Below are 19,235 nucleotides of genomic sequence, written 5' to 3' on the forward strand. Positions count from 1 at the left end.
GAAGGGATTTCCTGAAGGTCACATCAAGAAAGAAAGAAGTATATCCAGGGTTTAATGACAGGTCTTCTGCTTGAGATAACTTGCCCTTTTCCGCTCTTCATGGATTCATTCAACAAGTATTTGTTGTGACGTCACCTTTGCACTGAGCACCATTCCAGAGCTGAAGCTACCTCAGGCAAAGCAATGCCTCTGCCCTCATGGAGCTTAATTTAAACTACATTAGATTTATCCAAATTAAATTAATTCTTACATAAAAACAAATAAGTGACTTGGTGTGCTGAGACTTATAAGTGTTATGAAAAAAAGAATGAAGCAGGGAAATGGATTAATGAAAATGACTGGATGGGGTGAAAGAGGAGGCTTTTTTGAATAGTATCATCCTGGAAGACCTCTCTTGAGCAGAGACCTCAATCTGGGGAGGGAGTTAGTGATGTGAATATCCACAGAAACAGCATTCCAGGCAGAGGGAACAGTGAGGACAAAGGCCCTGAGGTGGGTGTGTGCTTGGTGGGGTGAGAGAACAGCATGTTCATGGAACACTAATTTTGCGGGTGGTTATTAGGTGTTAGCTGACAGAAGCTTTCTGTGGTCCAGTAACTTTCAGAACCTCTGGGTAAAGCAGAACTTCTAAGAGCCTCCAGCCTCTGCAGGCGCCATGCAAATCTTCCCTGAGCCAGAGGCAGTGTGTGGCATTGCACAATGTTGTTCAACCATGGAAACCTTTCCTCAAGGAGTATCTCAGGGGATTCTTCCTCCACAGAACACTCTGGAAAATGCTGCACCACACCCTGCTTTTACTGGAAAGAGGAAGCTGGGCTTGGAGCTAGAGCTTCAGGCATGGCGTGAAGCCTTTAGAGTCCACCCGCAGAGGCACCAAGATCACAGCTAACAGAGGCTAGCTCCTCTTATCCACAGGGGTGAATGTTCAGCCGATCCTGAGTTCTGTCAACTATCTGAAAACACTCTTGTTTCTTATTTCCTGTCTGAACCTCTGGTGTTTCTCATGCTTTAACCCTGGTTAGCTGATTCCCAGCCCTGCTGGCCTTCCTCGGGGCTCTCATTTGGGGAAATAGGAACAGGGCAGAAGAGGAACGGTGTAGAAATCTGCTGAGATGATGCTTCCTCTCGGGTCAGAGGTGGGAGGCAGGGCAGGGGGAATTTCCAGTGTCCTACACCAAGTGTTCAGGGGGGTGGTCTCCCAACAGCCCATGGCAGGAATTCCTCTCAGCTCCATCACGGGCTCTGAGCTCTGACTGCCTGGGACATATCCAGCAGCAATGCAGGTGGGCAGTGCTACAGAAGGAAGGCTCCGTATGGCAGGAAAACTGCCCACTGTGAAGAACACTGATCGCTGCCTCACTTGGGAAGTATTCCCAAGCCCTCTGCAAGCTGTGAAGCCAGGAAATGAATGGGAAGCAGCTGGAATGGGCCAGGACAGCCTAGAGACAGAGAAAGAGGGCCAAGCAGGGGCCAGACCCAGGGCACCCAGCAGAGGTCAGCTGGCCCTGCTGCACCAGAGGAGGAAGTGAAGGGGCAGAGGCTGGTCCCCGGGATATCACCCTGTAGGCTTAAATCAAATCACACCAGACGCGTGCCAGCAGGAGTCATCTGTTGGTTAAAAAAAAAAACAACTATATAACTAGACCTTGATTCCAGATGTTGCTTACTCTTAAAAGGCATAAAGAGTAAGTGCTCAAGTGTAAATACCAAATGAATTCTTTCTTTGAGGACTTTCAAAGGAATCTTGCAAAAGATCTGACCACAGATTAACAAATACATTTCACATAAAATTAGAATTTTTTTCATTATGATGCCTTGTCACAGGAGTTAAGAAGTCGACTCAGGACTATGATCCATGCACAACTGAGAAATCCTACTGAAAACTGCAAATGCCAGATGCCCAGGTCAGAATTCATGAGCGTTTTCTCTTTATGTGATATAACAGGTAATGTTAAAAATAAAATCTGTTGTAGCTTTTATTGTGTTGAGAGCTTGTAAGGCAGCAGACACCTCACACACAGCGTTTAAAAAAAAATTTTTTTTGTTGAAGGACAGTCAATTTACAATGTTGCTAGTTTCAGGTGTATAGCAAAGTGATTCAGGTATGTATATATATATATATTCTTTTTCAGATTCTTTTCCATTATAAATTATTACAAGATATTGAATATAGTTCCCTGTGCTATACAGTAAATCCTCATTTATCTATTTCTCTATGGTAGTGTGTATCTATTAATCCCAAACTCTTAATTTATACCTCCCCACCTTTTCCTTTGGTAACCATAAGATTGTTTTCTATGTCTGTGAGTCTGTTTCTGTTTTGTGAATAAGTTCATTGTATCATTTTTAGATTTCACATGTAAGTAATGATATGATTTTTAAAAAACATGATATTTGTCTTTATCTGATTTACTTCACTTAGTATGATCATCTCTAGGTCCATCCATGTTTCCATAAATGGTTATTATTTCATTCTTTTTTACAGCTGAGTAATACCATGTCTTGGTTATTGTAAACAGTGTTGCTATGAACATAGGGGTGCATGTATCTTACTGAATTATAGTTCTGACTTTGTCTATGCCCAGGAGTGGGATTGCTGGATCATTTGGTAACTCTATTTTTAGTTTTTTGAGGAACCTCCATACTATTTTCCATGGTGGCTGAACCAACTTACATTCCTAACAGTGTAGGAAGGTTCCCTTTTCTCCACACTCTCTCCAGTGCTTATTATTTATGGTCTTTTTGATGATAGCCATTCTGACCAGTCACACATAGCATTGTTAATGTTTACAATAAGCTAGCATTACTAAGCATGATTTACAAATGAAGACGCTGAGGTTCAGAAAGGTTAAGTAACACATCCAATGCCACAAGTTTAATCAAGTGGTTAGTCTAGGGTGCAGACCCCACTCTCTTGAACTGGAAAGTCTCTCTTCCTTGTATCACCTACTGTTTGTGTTATCACATCAGTAGCACCGTAAGGTAGTTAGAACTGAGGATGTGAAGTCCAAGAGATGATTAAATTGTTTCCTAGCACAACCATCCATCCACCAGCAATTTTCCACTAGGCTTCCCTGGTGGCTCAGAGGTTAAAGCGTCTGCCTGCAGTGTGGGAGACCTGGGTTCATTCCCTGGGTCGGGAAGATCCCCTGGAGAAGGCAATGGCACCCCACTCCAGTACTCTTGCCTGGAGTATCCCATGGACGGAGGAGCCTGGTAGGCTGCAGTTCATGGGGTCGCAAAGAGTCGGACACGACTGAGCAACTTTACTTTCTTTCTTTCTTTCTTTCTTTGAAAGAATTAGAAGAAAAATGCTAGATTAAAAAAATTATTGTACTACAAGATAAATCAGACATAAATTGGACTGGTTTGACTGCTCTGTCACCCACATGCTAGTAGTTTTAGGTCCTCATGTGAAGCTGCTGGCTTAGATTTCCCTGCAAGATATTAAAAGCAGTTCAGCCATGGTCACTACCTTGCCAGCTTCTGGGAAACTCGGTGTTCTTCTCATTCTCCCCTACTCCTCAAACTGTTCTTTCTCTGAACACCCTTTCAGAAACAGGAAAAAAAATGCAATCACATAACTTATCAAATTGGACTCTGCGGGAACTATGGAAACCTCATGGATTTTATGGAGATCATGTGAAAATCTCATGGATCCTCATATCCTTGATTGCTTAGGTAATCACTTTTTTTCTGTCCCTGTAACATATGCTTCCAGAGCTCACTCATGTTTTAAACTAAATGCTTTTTGTTTAATTTGCTATTATTTTAATAAAGTATTCAATTATTCAATTCATAAGCCTACTCCTGTGTGCCAGCTACATGTTCCCAGAGAAAAACAAGGAGTAGGGGTTGGTTCCCATAAAACAATTAGCCATTGAAGTTGTCTTTACATTTTGTTCTTATTAAGAAGGCTGTGCATTTATACATTTTTTTCATCTACATATTATTGCAATACACAACCAGAGCCAGAAGTAGTGCCTAGGTTGTCCAATTTCAGTTAACAAGTGATATCTATGTAAAAAAAGAGAAGAGAAAATATGCTTTATGTGAATATAATCTACACACTGATATTCATGATCATGTCTTAGAAAGAGTACCATGTAATAAAAAACACTTTTTCATAGTTTTTATTAACAGTCTCTATTCCCATGCTATGTCCATAGATTGAAAAGATCTACAGTTGAAAGAGAAATTGAGGGAAAATTTAATTCATTTACATAAAACTACCAAGAAAGTTAATAACAGTATGCAGTCTGGAATCTAGTTCATTTTAAGTTCAACATTAAAGTTACTGCATAAAAATTCTTTGTAGTAAAATAAGCTTTAATTTTAAGAGGCTTTGTAGCCATTCTTATAATCATTCAAGGTCAAAAGCAAAAAGAGCAGAAAAAGAACAAAGCTTGCCCCTGTTTGCAAAAACAGTAGCAAATTTCCTTTCAATCTTTTCCCTACTTCAATTATCAGAGACCAAGTCTTTCCCAGCCTGGTGGTGGTTTAGTCACTAAGTCGTGTCCGACTCTTATGACCCAATAGACTGTAACCTGCCAGGCCTCTCTGTCCATGGGATTCACCAGGCAAGAATACTGCCATTTCCTTCTCCATTCCCAGTCTACTTCTAAGCAACTATAGCCACTCTTATCTGCCTACCACCTGAATGACTGCAGCTTTAAATGATTTATTTTAGCATTTACACTCAAAGCAACATTCATTTTATGGACAGGTGGAGTTAGTGCTATAATCTGAAGAGAGTAGAATAACTTCCCTTTGGCCTTAATAACCTGAACTGTGAAATTCTTCTATGAAAAAATTTGTTTCTTTGGGCAAAGATATTGCCTCCTATTAAAACATGAATATTCACTTTTTATCATGCATTGGAATCACCTTTAATCACTTTGAATAATTTATTCAAAGACGGATTTCTAAGCCCCATGTCTAGAGTTTCCCATTCTTCAGGGTAGAGCCCCCAATTTTGCATTTCTCACAAGTCCTTGGGTGATGCTGATGCTCTTTGTCTAGGGACCACACTTTGAGAACTTAGTGTATATCAGTTCTGAACATCTGGGTGATACCACAGTTGTTGCCATCAGGGGGAAATATAAGTCTGGGACCACAAGCTGGGCTATATGGGCTATATGCTCTAAGAAACAAAATGTCATGGACAGGGTAGATGTAAAAGAAACTAGGAAGCAGCAGCAAAAATAAAGAATAAGAAACACTGTAGGCACAATGAGAGAAAGTACTTGTGAGAAGAATATCACCACTTACAATTTACAACTTGGATGCTTGATGAACAGTTTTTAAGAAGTAAAATAGCGTTCCTGGTATTAAACTTGAGAATACTATCACTGTTTAGGGTCCACACATTAATTGCATTTGTGTTTTGCTGAAAGAGGGCACTCCCAGGTTAAACAGGGGAGAGTAAACTGTGCGGGTGTGTCCTCGGCCGTGCTGGGATGATCAAAAGGTGAAGAAGTCTTCTTAAAATCATAGCTAGCTAATGGTTATACTTTGATAGTTTTAGTACTTTCTCTTTTTTTTATTTTCATATATGTATGTATATATATATATATATATATATATATATATAGGTTCCAACTTCTCCCTAATTGCCTTTCCTCAAATATCACTTCACTCCTCTAAAAACATAGAATTATATTTTAGTTATATGAGGACTAAAAACATATAACTATTTCTAGGGATATCATTTGGTCATCAATCTTTTCTTTGTATTTATTCTTGAAATTTCTCAAAGGTTTAAAAAAAAAAGAGCCACTTTCTTTTTTCTTTTAGAGTTCCTTGTCTCATTAAAATAGAAAAAAATACCTGAACAAGGCTACAAAAATTACATAAATGTTAACATTTGGCAATGTCATACTTTTAACACTCTTTACACCTCACCCTCCCACAGAACAATGTGATAGTCACAAGATAATTGCAAGATTTATTCTAAAACAATAATTCATGGGAATATAATCCAGTGATAAGATACACATTTAACATTGTAGAATGCATCTGGCAATGAGACTGTACATGTGACCTCGTTTGGCAGTGGTACACCAAAAATCCAAATTTAATACTGTTTGTGAATATGACTGTCCCCGGCCATAATAAGACCTTATTCCCTATGAGGGGGAAAAAAAAAAAAAAAACATTTGACAATGTGCTTTCTTCTAGAACAAGGAAGAAAAGGGCATATTTGTATTTTGGATGTCCAATTTGACCATTCAAATCTCAGAAAAGGGGAGCTTAAATCTGAGTTCCCTTGAAAACATCATCCTATCAATAAGAATTTATTATGCAGCATGCAATTATTTCTCCCACACTGGCCAGTCCAATGATTTAAACACTGAAAACAAAAGAAGCCTTTACCATGCCAGTCATGTCAATGGCAGAGCACAAGTGTATTCATATTATTCATTTATCAAATGTTACCATAATGGCAACACAAAAATTTAATAACCTAACTTTATCTTTCTTAAATTATTAAAATATTATAGAAATACATAAAATAAACTGCCTATGAGGCATTTTTCTAAGAGGAAAAATATTGTACAAATATTTATGGCTCCAGATAATTTTCAGTATATTTGCCAGTTGAAACATATCATGATTCTACCTAATTATATAAATTTGAGCCTCACTATTAAGCAATGGTTTCCTTAATTTTAAAATATGGTGAACAAATGATTTTTCATCCTAGCTTTGATATTGTCAAAGTCAATCTATCACCACATTCATCTGTCTGTTTATAAAATGTACAGTTCATTTTTCTTCAACCTTTCAGCTCCACTAGAAATGCTGGGCAACAGAAAAGAATGAGTTTATGACTCAACCAGCTTATTGGGCTACTCTTTGCAGTGACTATAAATGCAGCTGTCAGTCTCATTTTTATGGTGCTGATAAACGAAGGTAACCTGTACAAAGGAGTTAGTTAAATGATCCAAAATATCATTGCTCAACACTGGAGATGCATTAATTTGTAGTCCTATAATTGGAAAACAGGATATGAAGGCTTTAGGGACTGACTGGCCAGCTGGTCAACCTAATAGAGTACCATTATTACAGGAAAAGGAAATGTCATACAGTTCTTCCCTGAGTGTATCACAGGATTTATTTTGCAAATCCTTTTCTTTTTTATTGATTCATTTGCAGATTTTATTTGCTTTAGCTTCTAATTAAAACATGCTTTACAATGACTGTGTCTTTTCTGGAAATTATTTGTACTCATTTCTATAGGACAGTTTCTCTTCTTAGCAATATGAAGTGATGTTTGCGGTCACTTTGGAAAGTAGCACAGTTAATGAGATTACCATTAAGTCAATAACACAATGAAATGCAGGGGGACTTTAGTTCTATGCATTTCCTTCTTGTAACATTATTTGATGTTCTGTGAGCACTTTGTTTCAAGTAGTTGTATAAACCATATCATATATAGATACTATACAAATTGAGATACAAAAACATAGAAAACATGAGATGTATGGAAAGAGTAACATGGAAACTTACATTACCATATGTAAAATAGATAGTCTATGGGAACTAAGATTATGGCATCTGATCCCATCACTTCATGGGAAATAGATGGGGAAACAGTGGAAACAGTGTCAGACTTTATTTTTTTGGGCTCCAAAATCACTGCAGATGGTGACTGCAGCCATGAAATTAAAAGACGCTTACTCCTTGGAAGGAAGGTTATGACCAACCTAGATAGCATATTCAAAAGCAGAGACATTACTTTGCCAACAAGTGTCCATCTAGTCAAGGCTATGGTTTTTCCAGTGGTCATGTATGGATGTGAGAGTTGGACTATAAAGAAAGCTGAGCACCAAAGAATTGATGCTTTTGAACTGTGGTGTTGGAGAAGACTCTTGAGGGTCCCTTGGACTGCCAGGAGATCCAACCAGTCCATTCTAAAGGAGATCAGTCCTGGGTGTTCATTGGAACGACTGCTGCTAAAGCTGAAACTCCAATACTTTGGCCACTTCATGCGAAGAGTTGACTGATTGGAAAAGACTTTGATGCTGAGAGGGATTGGGGACAGGAGGAGAAAGGACAACAGAGGGTGAGATGGCTGGATGGCATCACTGACTCGATGGACATGAGTTTGAGTGAACTCCAGGAGTTGGTGATGGACAGGGAGGCCTGGCGTGCTTCGATTCATGGGGTCACAAAGAGTCAGACACAATTGAGTGACTGAACTGAACTGAACTGGGAACTTGCTGTATGGCTCAGGAAACTCAAAGGGACTCTGTATCAACCTAGAGGGATGGGATGGGGAGGGAGATGGGAGGGAGTTTCAAAAGGGAGGGGATATTTGTATACCTATGGCACCCCACTCCAGTACTTTTGCCTAGAAAATCCCATGGACGGAGGAGCCTGGTAGGCTGCAGTCCATGGGGTCGCTAGAGTTGGACACGACTGAGCGACTTCACTTTCACTTTTCACTTTCATGCACCGGAGAAGGAAATGGCAACCCACTCCAGTGTTCTTGCCTGGAGAATCCCAGGGACGAGGGAGCCTGGTGGGCTGCCGTCTATGGGGTCACACAGAGTTGGACAAGACTGAAGTGATTTAGCAGCAGCATGGCTGATTCACGTTGAGGTTTGACAGAAAACGGCAAAATTCTGTAAACCAATTATCCTTCACTAAAAAATAAATTAATTTAAAAAAAAAACAGAAAACAAAATGTGTTGGGGAATCAAAATCTATATTTAGGGGTTAAAGAAAATTTTAAGTAAAATTACAAAAATAATATTGAGACATGATTTAACAGAATTACTGTCACGTGAGGCATTATTCCTGATGATACAAAAACCAAAAATACCATCAAAAACACATTTGATAGATGGAAAAATCATTCAAGAGTCCCAAAAAAAGAATAAAAAAATATACAGATCCAGTGGCTAAGACTCCACACTCCCAATGCAGGGGGCCTGGGTTCGATCCCTGGTCAGAAAACTATGATCCCACATGCCCACAGCTAAAGATCCAACACATAGCAACAAAGATCCCACATGTCACAACAGAACCCAGCACAGTCAAAAAAAACAAAAAAAAATTGTACATGTAACCACATCTAGACCGCAACAAAAGTGAACATATATTGTTACATATATAACATTACATATTTTAAGGTTAAAAAGTAAATTTAATTATTTTTAAAGTGAGAGGAACCTTATTTTCAAAAATCCTGAATTAAAATTAAGTATTTACTGTGGGAAAGATCTAGCTTTGTGTAAGATAGTGTATTCAAGTAAACAAAGGTGTGGGAAAAACATATTTTCATCATCCTGTGACCAAAAGTATAAAGAAGGAGGGACTGTCCTGAAGAAGACTTTTTTTTAAGGGTGAGGAGGGAAGAAAAAATAGGCCAAAGAAAAGATCATGATAAGCTTTCTGAAATATCAGAAGATTTCCATAGTCAACCCAACCAGGACCCTCCCAGTGATAAGTCAGAAACATTGCTTATTGACACCAAATTCTCTGCTTCACAAGAGAGGCTTTTTAATTTTGAGTAGAAATCTGCTGTGGCTAAATCAAACCAGATAAAATAAACTCTAAACATCAGGCTATGAAGCGTTGAAGACTCTTCACACTCTAGAAATAATTTCTGTGTGTTTCTAAGAATTCACAGGAGAAAACTTAAGACTATAAGATTTTCCTAATGACGCTCTTTCAGGATATCCGTGTATACGTGCGTGCTAAGTAGATTCAGTTGTGTTTGACTCTTTGCGACCCTATGGACTGTAGCCCGCCAGGCTCCTGTCTATGGGATTCTCCAGGCAAGAACACTGGAGTGAGCTGCCATGCCCTCCTCCAGGGAATCTTCCCAACCCAGGGACTGAACTCACATGTCCTGCGTCTACCTGCATTGGCAGGTGGGTTCTTTACCACTAACATCACCTGGGAAGTCCCCATTTAGAACATACATGCACTTTATCTCTGAGTCTCCAAGAAGCTTTCCCAAACGTGGCTGTCACATTCCATCCCTGGTGGAATTCCTAATTCTGCCTCTCATTTCTACGATTCAGCCACAATTGAGAACAGATAGAATGAAAATCACGGAGAAGGCAGTGGCACCCCACTCCAGTACTCTTGCCTGGAAAATCCCATAGACAGAGGAGCCTGGTAGGCTGCAGTCCATGGGGTTGCTAAGAGTCAGACACTACTTTCACTTCTCACTTTCATGCATTGGAGAAGGAAATGGCAACCCACTCCAGTGTTCTTGCCTGGAGAATCCCAGGGACGGCGGAGCCTGGTGGACTGCCGTCTATGGGGTCTCACAGAGTCGGACATGACTGAAGTGACTTAGCAGCAGCAGCAGCAGCAGCAGAATGAAAATCAACCTGAAGCCCATTCACGGTAATCACGAATGCCTTGATCTCCAGGACAGTACTATCAACAAGCCTTCCCAGACATGCAAGGGAAAAGGACCCCACCTTTTAGATTCTCTTCTCTCTAAGATTAAGCTTAATGATAAGATTTCCCTTATCCAAACACTACACTACCCAGCCTACCTCAAGCAGTTGGAAACTACGACATAGGAGTACCTCGGCCATCCTTGTTGAAAAGGAAATTTTGTTTCAAGACAGTTTCTTACTGGCCTCATCCCAGCTCAAGGACCCTTTATAAGCCACTGTGTGATGCTGCTTCCACAAGAGAGGTAGGTAGATGAAACCAGTTGAAACCCAATCAAACCTAGAAAAGAATTGTGCAATTGTAATGTATTAAAATGTAGCATTATTTCCCCATAATTTGTTAATTATGCTGATCTAGATCTGGCACCCCACTCCAGTACTCTTGCCTGGAAAATCCCATGGATGGAGGAGCCTGGTAGGCTGCAGTCCATGGGGTTGCTAAGAGTCGGACACGACTGAGCGACTTCACTTTCACTTTTCACTTTCATGCATTGGAGAAGGAAATGGCAACCCACTCCAGTGTTCTTGCCTGGAGAATCCCAGAGACGGAGGAGCCAGGTGGGCTGCTGTCTATGGGGTCGCACAGAGTCGGACACAACTGAAGCGACTTAGCAGCAGCAGCAGATTGACATGATAAATATTACAAAAACAAAAACTATGGAGGCCTCTATAATTTTTAAGAATTTAAAAGGAACTTGAGACTAAAGAGGTTGAGAACCTTCTCTTAGGGAAAAACAAAGCAGGTTTTAGAAAGAAGGATCTCCTCACTGCCCCATTGCCCTCTAGTATTCCCTTCTCTCCTGCCTTCACACAAACCCCTGCCTAAGCAATCTGTAGAAATGTCAACCTAGTCCTTCGAGCCACTGGCCTTCTTTGTCTGCTTCTCCTATATACTATTCAGTGGGAGGTCATGGCTCTATTACAGAGGAAGCTCTGCATTATCAAACAGAGAACCTGTCCTTCTCAGAAGCTGCTCTGATCTGCTACAACAAAAGTATTTTCTCTTTATAATGAATACATTTTTCTCCCACAATATTTTTGGAATTATTAAGAACTGTGGCCATTTTTCTATGATTCTAGCCCATTCTTCGGAGAAGGCAATGGCACCCCACTCCAGTACTTCTGCCTGAAAAATCCCATGGACGGAGGAGCCTGGTAGGCTGCAGTCCATGGGGTTGCTGAGGGTTGGACACAACTGAGCGACTTCACGTTCACTTTTCACTTTCATGCATTGGAGAAGGAAATGGCAACCCACTCCAGTGTTCTTGCCTGGAGAATCCCAGGGATGGGGGAGCCTGGTGGGCTGCTGTCTATGGGGTCACACAGAGTCGGACACAACTGAAGTGACTTAGCAGCAGCAGCAGCCCATTCTTACTTTTGTGTATCTTTGTTGCATTAGCTAAGCTGTTCAAGCAGAAAGATATTTATTGGGACATCTCCTAGTCAATAAAATTTCATTAGATCATCACCATGCACCTGTTGAACTTTAATTATTGTGATTTTGTCATATGCATACATACGTTCAAATGAGTAAGTTGTTCTAGTCCTAATTAATGAGTAAAGAGAAATTTATACTTATGAGCAAATTATATCCTTAATGAAACATGCACATGCTTTACTTGCATTTAATGCTGGTGCAAATGTTTTAACTTAAGTCACTTGCTACAGATATATGTATTGATACATGAATGTTTCCTGTGCTTTCTGCCTATTCATTCAATTTATATTTGAGTAAAGTGAATTTCCTCTGGTCTAATTCTATTATGTTGCATTGAGATTGTTTCATTTCTAAGACTTGCAGCCAGTACTTTGGGACCTCACATAGCAATTTTCATGTCACAGGTGCACATTCTGACAGACACTGGATTGACAGTTGGCCCATATAGCAATAGATACCAACATCACTTCTCTTCATATGTTGTAAAGGCAAAAGTTCTATTTCTTAGATGCTTGAAGCTAGATATGTGTGTGTGTGTGTGTTTAGTCACGTCCAACTCTTTGAGACCCCAAGGACTGTAGCTTGCCAGGCCTCTCCAGAGAATTTTTCGGGCAAGAATACACGAGTAGGTTGTCATTTCCCACTCCAGGGCATCTTTTCCACCAGGGATCGAACCGGCCCCTCCTGCATTGCAGGCAGATTCCTCACCACTGCACTACCTAGGAAGCTACTTGAAGCTAGGGTTCTGGGTTAACTGAGGCTCCACCAGTCAGATCCAATTGCGTTGGAATTGGTTTTGGAATGGAGTTAAGCAAGGCCAGAAAGAGCATGGGGCACCATTAAGGTGTGGATCACGCTGGATCTGATACAGGCGGCAGCTGTGTGATGCTGGAGTTAGGCCCTCAAGCAACACTGCTGATTTTACAGATGGTTTCTTGATCATGGCAGGAACAGCAGTGAAATTCTCTGGGAACTCTGATAGTTGTTGGTGGAAACTGCTGCTAAGACACTTCAGTCGTGTCCGACTCTATGCAACCCCATAGATGGCAGCCCACCAGGCTCCCCCATCTCTGGGATTCTCCAGGCAAGAACACTGGAGTGGGTTGCCATTTCCTTCTCCAATGCATGAAAGTGAAAAGTGAAAGTGAAGTCGCTCAGTCGTGTCCGACTCTTAGCGACCCCATGGACTGCAGCCCACCAGGCCCCTCTGCCCATGGGATTTTCCAGGCAAGAGTACTGGCGGAAACTGGGCCTATGCTATTTCTTCACCTTCCTGTCCCCAGTGCTTCCATAGGCCTTTTAAAATCCTTCTGCTGGTAAGAGTTGACCCTGCCCTCTTAACAGTAACCAAGACTTGCATTTAATGCCTTGTTTATCATACATAATACCATCATTGAAAATCACTTTCTTTACCCATGTCACAATTATAGGACATGTAGCTGGCATCATTTAATGGTTCCATGACACAACCATTTAATTTCTACCTGGACTTAGAAAATGCATTATCAGAAGTTGACAGGTCAAAATAGAGATGAGATTGTTTCTTTGCTCAGGGTTTCAGGTATGGCTGGTTTGCTGGGGGATCTGCTACACTTACTCTTCTCTGATTATAGCTTCAGGCATCTGCAGGTACAACATACCTTGCATGTATGCAATACTTTTATAGTTAGTTGTAAAAATGCTTTCACAAACATTGCCTCAGTTAAATTTCACAACAAACAGGAAGCACCAGGAAAAGAATAGTCACATCCACATTTTAAAATAAAAGAATTAAACCTTTAGGGAAGTTCAGTCACTTGTTGAAGGTGTTACAGATACAAAGTGAATGCAGGGATAGGACCCAGGGCATTTGTCTGCTAGTTCGATGCTCTTTCTCTGAATATGGGTATACCTAAGTCCCCAGGTATATAATGTCATCATAGCTGCCACCTAATATCCACTCTCTTTTCTCCCTTAGAAATGAAACTCCAGTTTAATTGGAGCCAACAAGACACCGTATTATAAGATTACATTTCCCATACTGCCTTAAACCTGCATGGGACCATGTGACTAAGCTCTGGTCAATGAAATATAAGCAGAAATGTTGAATGGCTTACTTATTGAGAAGGCTGCACAAAAGAAGCTAAGTTGGCTGAGAAAAAAAAAAAATCTGTCTGAAAAAAAATTTTTTATTAGTATTTCCAGGTTTCTCTCCTTGGCCCTCTCTTAGTGGTATTACTCAACCAGGGCCATCTCACATGCCCCTGGTTTTGGTGCTCATCACTTTACATACAGTCAACTCCTGGTCCTGTGCCTCTCACCAGGCAATTCCTCTGAGCTTTGAGCCTGCATTTCTAACTGTTTCCTTGGATATTTTCAGGCACCTCAATCCAAGATGTCCCAAATTGAACATCTTTCTCCTCAAACCCTTTTTGCTACTTGAACATCTGCATTGAATCACAAGACTAGACATTGTTTGATAAGAATGGAGTGGCAAAAAGAGAGGGAGACTGGGGCAGTAACTTTACAGAGATGCACTGCTCCTGGATTCTTACTTCGGGACTTTTTTATACACAAGAGAAAATATGGTAAATATCTATTTTGTTTAAGCTACTGTGATTTGGCATTTCCAATTATATGCAGCAGATCTTAATCCTAATTGATACCTATAATTTTCCCAAATTGTTTCTATTCTAAGGTTATAGTCTTTTAAGTAGATGATTTTTCCCATGAGTAATCAGAGAATGGGGTGATTTTCTCAAGATAATAGCCATTCCCAAGTTCAGAGACAACCTCTGGATATACTGTCAGATCCATATTAAATTTGGAAAAGTAAAAGCTAGATTCTCCTGTATGCATCTTGAAGAATAAGGACTTAAATTGAGTAGCATAATATACATACTATGTATTCCTCTCAATCTTGGTACAGGAGGACTTATGCAGAAATCCATAATCTACCTGAATTCATGCCTGATATACTGTAGATAGAAACACAATATATCTTGTTTGGCTATTGACTACTGGGATCTGTTCACATCCCTGGCCATGGGCTGGCTGGTCTTCCTTATGTTCAAGAGTTCTGACTCAGACCTGTTAGACTGAGGGTCAGTCATCCTTTTTGAAAGCTGGAAAGGTAAATAAGGCTCTCTGGACACCACACAGCGAGTTTGGCTTACAGGCTACATTAGACCAAAATGCCCTCAGGTATGACTCCCTGTGCTATACAGTAAACTTTGTTGCTTTTCTATTGGGTATATAATAGTTTATATCTCTTAATTTCATACTCCTAATTCATCCCTCCCCACCTTCCTGCTCCCCTTTGGTAACCATAAGTTTGTTCCTATGTCTGTGAGTCTATTTCTGTTTTGTACATAGATGCATTTGTACTATTTTTTCGAGTCCACATATAAGTGATATCATATAGTATTTGTCTTTGTCTGACTTCTTTTACTAAGCATTATTTGCTCTAGGTCCATACATATTGCTGCAAGTGGCAATATTTCATTCATTTTTATCGCTGACTTAATATTCCATTATATATATATGCTACATCTTCTTAAGTCAATCATCTTTGCTAGGCATTTGGGTTGCCTCTGTTCTTTGGCTATTGTAAATAATGATGCTATGAACACTGGGGTACATGTATCTTTTCTAATTAAAGTTTTCGATTTTCCTGGATATATACCCAGAAGTGGAATTGCTGGATCATATGATAGTTCTATTTTTAGTTTTTTAAGTAACTTCCACAATATTTTCCCTAATGGTTGCACCAATTTACATTCCTATGTTTATGAGAGTTCCCTTTTCTCTGGTGGAGCCCTTTTAGAAAAATATTTTCAAATCTATGAAATTAAAGTAATTAGATTATAAGCCAATAACATCAAAGTACAGTTATCAACAAATTTTTTAATTTAATATTATATTAAGATATGTGCTTCCTTATTAAAGCATTCAATTTTAAGGTGTATAATAATATCTGGCAATTACTGTGACTTTAGAGAGAGGGATAAATGATATTTTGTGACATTGGTAACAACAGTAATGTAAAGGGAAAATACCTATGATTTCCAAGACAGAATCACAGGTATTATCAATGGGTAATATTAATACTATTGTGGTTTGTGGCCTACCTTCATAAGGGAAGGAAATTCTAAATTTCAGCCAGAGATTAGTGAAAATAAATATATGTTTTGATTTTTTTTCCAGTCAAGTCTACTTAATTCTAAACAGATACCGTGGGGATCTATGATTCCCAGTTTAAGAAGCCTACTTTAAATCATGAAAGAATCCTCATGACTTCTGCATTTTATTAGAGACCACATAGGAGTTTTGGTTTATAAGACGATTTTGAACACTTGACAGGATTGGTCCTGGATTTTAGCTCCTTTCACAGTTCAAGAACCTTGCGAAAGCTGTCATATATGGATATCTGATTCCAGTCACTCTCATCCGGGGAGGCCTGCATTGTGCCATGTTAATTCCATTGCAAATGACAAATGACATCAGATTGCAGAAAGTGGTGGTGCTGGTGTAGTCACTAAGTCATGTCTGACTCTTGCAGCCCCAGGCTCCCCATCCGCGGGATTCTCCAGGCAAGAATACTAGAGTGGGTTGCCATTTCCTTCTCCAGGGGATCTTCCTGACCCAGGGATCGAACCTGGGTCTCCTGCATTGGAGGCAGAGGCTTTAACCTCTGAGCCACCAGGGAAGCCATAATCATTAAGCTTTCCCCAAAATCCAATTTAGTGAAAGAAAATTCTGCCATGAAGTGGTACTTTATAAGAACAGTTCAAGAAGCAGTTGTAGTATCTTTGTCTACTGTTAAAGAGACACACCCAAGTAAAAGATGATGAGGTGCTCATCACACACACAAAAAAACACTTGAAATTTTTTCAAAAATAACAAGAAATCTAAAGAGATAGCCTTGGTGTTTATAAAAATGGACACTAACCCAGCCTTAGCAAAATTTTGGAAGCCTAAATTTCAGTAAACTCAGTGAAATTAAGAAAAACCAAGAGAAAATATTTCTCACTTAAAAGATACTTTTAAGTGGAACAAAACTTGAGGATAAAATTATCTTTTAATAAAAGATGTATTCTGTTGAGATAATGTGTCATTAATTACATTAATAGAGGCAGAAACATACAGAAAATATATAAATGTGTCCTGACAATTCTAAACACAGAAATGCACCACACAGGGCCAGATTTAGAGTCAGCTCAGTTTAGTTCAGTTGCTCAGTCATGTCCAACTCTTTGTGACCCCATTGACTGCAGCATGCCAGGTCTCCCTGTCCATCACAACTCCCAGAGTTTACTCAAACGCATGTCCATTGCATCAGTCATGCCATCTAACTATCTCATCCCGTTTCATTCCCTTCTCCTCCTGCCTTTAATCTTTCCCAGCATCAGGGTCTTTTCAAATCAGTCAGTTCTTCACATCAGGTGGCCAAAGTATTGGAGTTTCAGCTTCAGCATCAGTCCTTCCAATGAATATTCAGGACTGATTTCTTTTATGACTGACTAGTTGGATCTCCTTGCGGTCCAAGGGACTCTCAAGAGTCTTCTCCAACACCACAGTTCAAAAGCATCAATTCTTTAGTGCTCAGCTTTCTTTATAGTCCAACTCTCACATCCATACATGACTACTGGAAAAACCATAGCTTTGACTAGACAGACCTTTGCTGGCAAAGTAATGTCTCTGCTTTTTAATATGCCATCTAGGTTGGTCATAACTTTTCTTCCAAGGAGCAAGCATCTTTTAATTTCATGGCTGCAGTCACCATCTGCAGTGATTTTGGAGCCCTAAAAAATAAAGCCTGTCACTGTTTTCACTGTTTCCTCATCTATCTGCCATGAAATGATGGGACCAGAGGCCATGATCTTAGTTTTCTGAATGCTGAATTTTAAGCCAACTTTGTCACTCTCCTCTTTCACCTTCATCAAGAGGCTCTTTAGTTCTTCTTCACTTTCTGCCATCGGAGAAGGCAATGGCACCCCACTCCAGTACTCCTGCCTGGAAAATACCATGGATGGAAGAGCCTGGTAGGCTGCAGTCCATGGGGTCGCTGAGGGTCCGACACGACTGAGCGACTTCACTTTCACTTTTCACTTTCATTCATTGGAGAAGGAAATGGCAACCCACTCCAGGGTTCTTGCCTGGAGAATCCAGGGACAGGGGAGCCTGGTGGGCTGCCGTCTATGGGGTCACACAGAGTCGGACACGACTGAAGTGACTTAGCAGCAGCAGTAGCAGCACTTTCTGCCATAAGGATGGTGTCATCTGCATATCTGAGGCTATTGATATTTCTCCCAGCTATCTTGATTCCAACGTGTGCTCCATCCAGCCCAGCATTTCTCATGATGTACTCTGCATATAAGTTAAATAAGTAGGGTGACAATATATACCCTTGATGCACTCCTTTATCTATTTGGAACCAGTCTGTTGTTCCATGTCCAGTTCTAACTGTTGCCTCCTGACCTGCATACAGATTTCTTAGGAGGCAGGTCAGGCGGTCTGGTATTCCCATCTCTTGAAGAATTTTCCACAGTTTGTTATGGTCCACACAGTAAAAGGCTTTGGCATAATCAATAAAGCAGAAGTAGATATTTTTCGAGAACTCTCTTGCTTTATTGATGATCCAATGAATGCTGGCAATTTGATCTCTGGTTCCTCTGCCTTTTCTAAATCCAACTTGAACATCTGGAAGTTCATGGTTCACATACTGTTGAAGGCTGGCTTGGTGAATTTTGAGCATTACTTTACTAGTGTGTGAGATGAGTGCAATTGTGCGGTAGTTGGAGCATTCTTTGGCATTGCCTTTCTTTGTGATTGGAATGAAAATTGACCTTTTCCAGTCCTGTGGCCACTGCTGAGTTTTCCAAATTTGCTGGTATATTGAGTGCTTCACTTTCACAGCATCATCTTTAGGATTTGAAATAGCTCAACTGGAATTCCATTACCTCCACTAGCTTTGTTCGTAGTGATGATTCCTAAGGCCCACTTGACTTTGCATTCCAGGATGTCTGGCTCTAGGCTGGTGATCACACCATCATGATTATCTGGGTTGTGAAGATCTTTTTTGTACAGTTCTTCTGTGTATTCTTGCCACCTCTTCTTAATATCTTCTGCTTCTGTTAGGTCCATACCATTTCTGTCCTTTATTGTGCCCATCTTTGCATGAAATTTTACCTTGGTATATCTAATTTTCTTGAAGAGATCTCTAGACTTTCCCATTCTATTGTTTTCCTTTATTTCTTTGCATTGATCACTAAGGAAGGCTTTCTTATCTCTCCTTGCTATTCTTTGGAACTCTGTGTTTAAATGGGTATATCTTTCCTTTTCACCTTTGCCTTTCACTTCTCTTCTATTCACAGCTATTTGTAAGGCCTCCT

At 40.1% G+C, this 19,235-nt stretch overlaps 1 non-coding gene across 1 annotated transcript; it reads right to left on the reverse strand.

The window, feature by feature from the left end:
* Window positions 1–16,476: 16,476 nt before the first annotated feature.
* TRNAW-CCA (transfer RNA tryptophan (anticodon CCA)) lies at window positions 16,477–16,549 on the reverse strand. Its single transcript has one exon. It is a non-coding gene; the product is annotated as a tRNA-Trp (tRNA).
* Window positions 16,550–19,235: the final 2,686 nt, after the last annotated feature.

Source organism: Bubalus kerabau, chromosome 1 (genome assembly GCF_029407905.1).
Source record: "Bubalus kerabau isolate K-KA32 ecotype Philippines breed swamp buffalo chromosome 1, PCC_UOA_SB_1v2, whole genome shotgun sequence".
Classification (NCBI taxonomy): domain Eukaryota; kingdom Metazoa; phylum Chordata; class Mammalia; order Artiodactyla; family Bovidae; genus Bubalus; species Bubalus kerabau.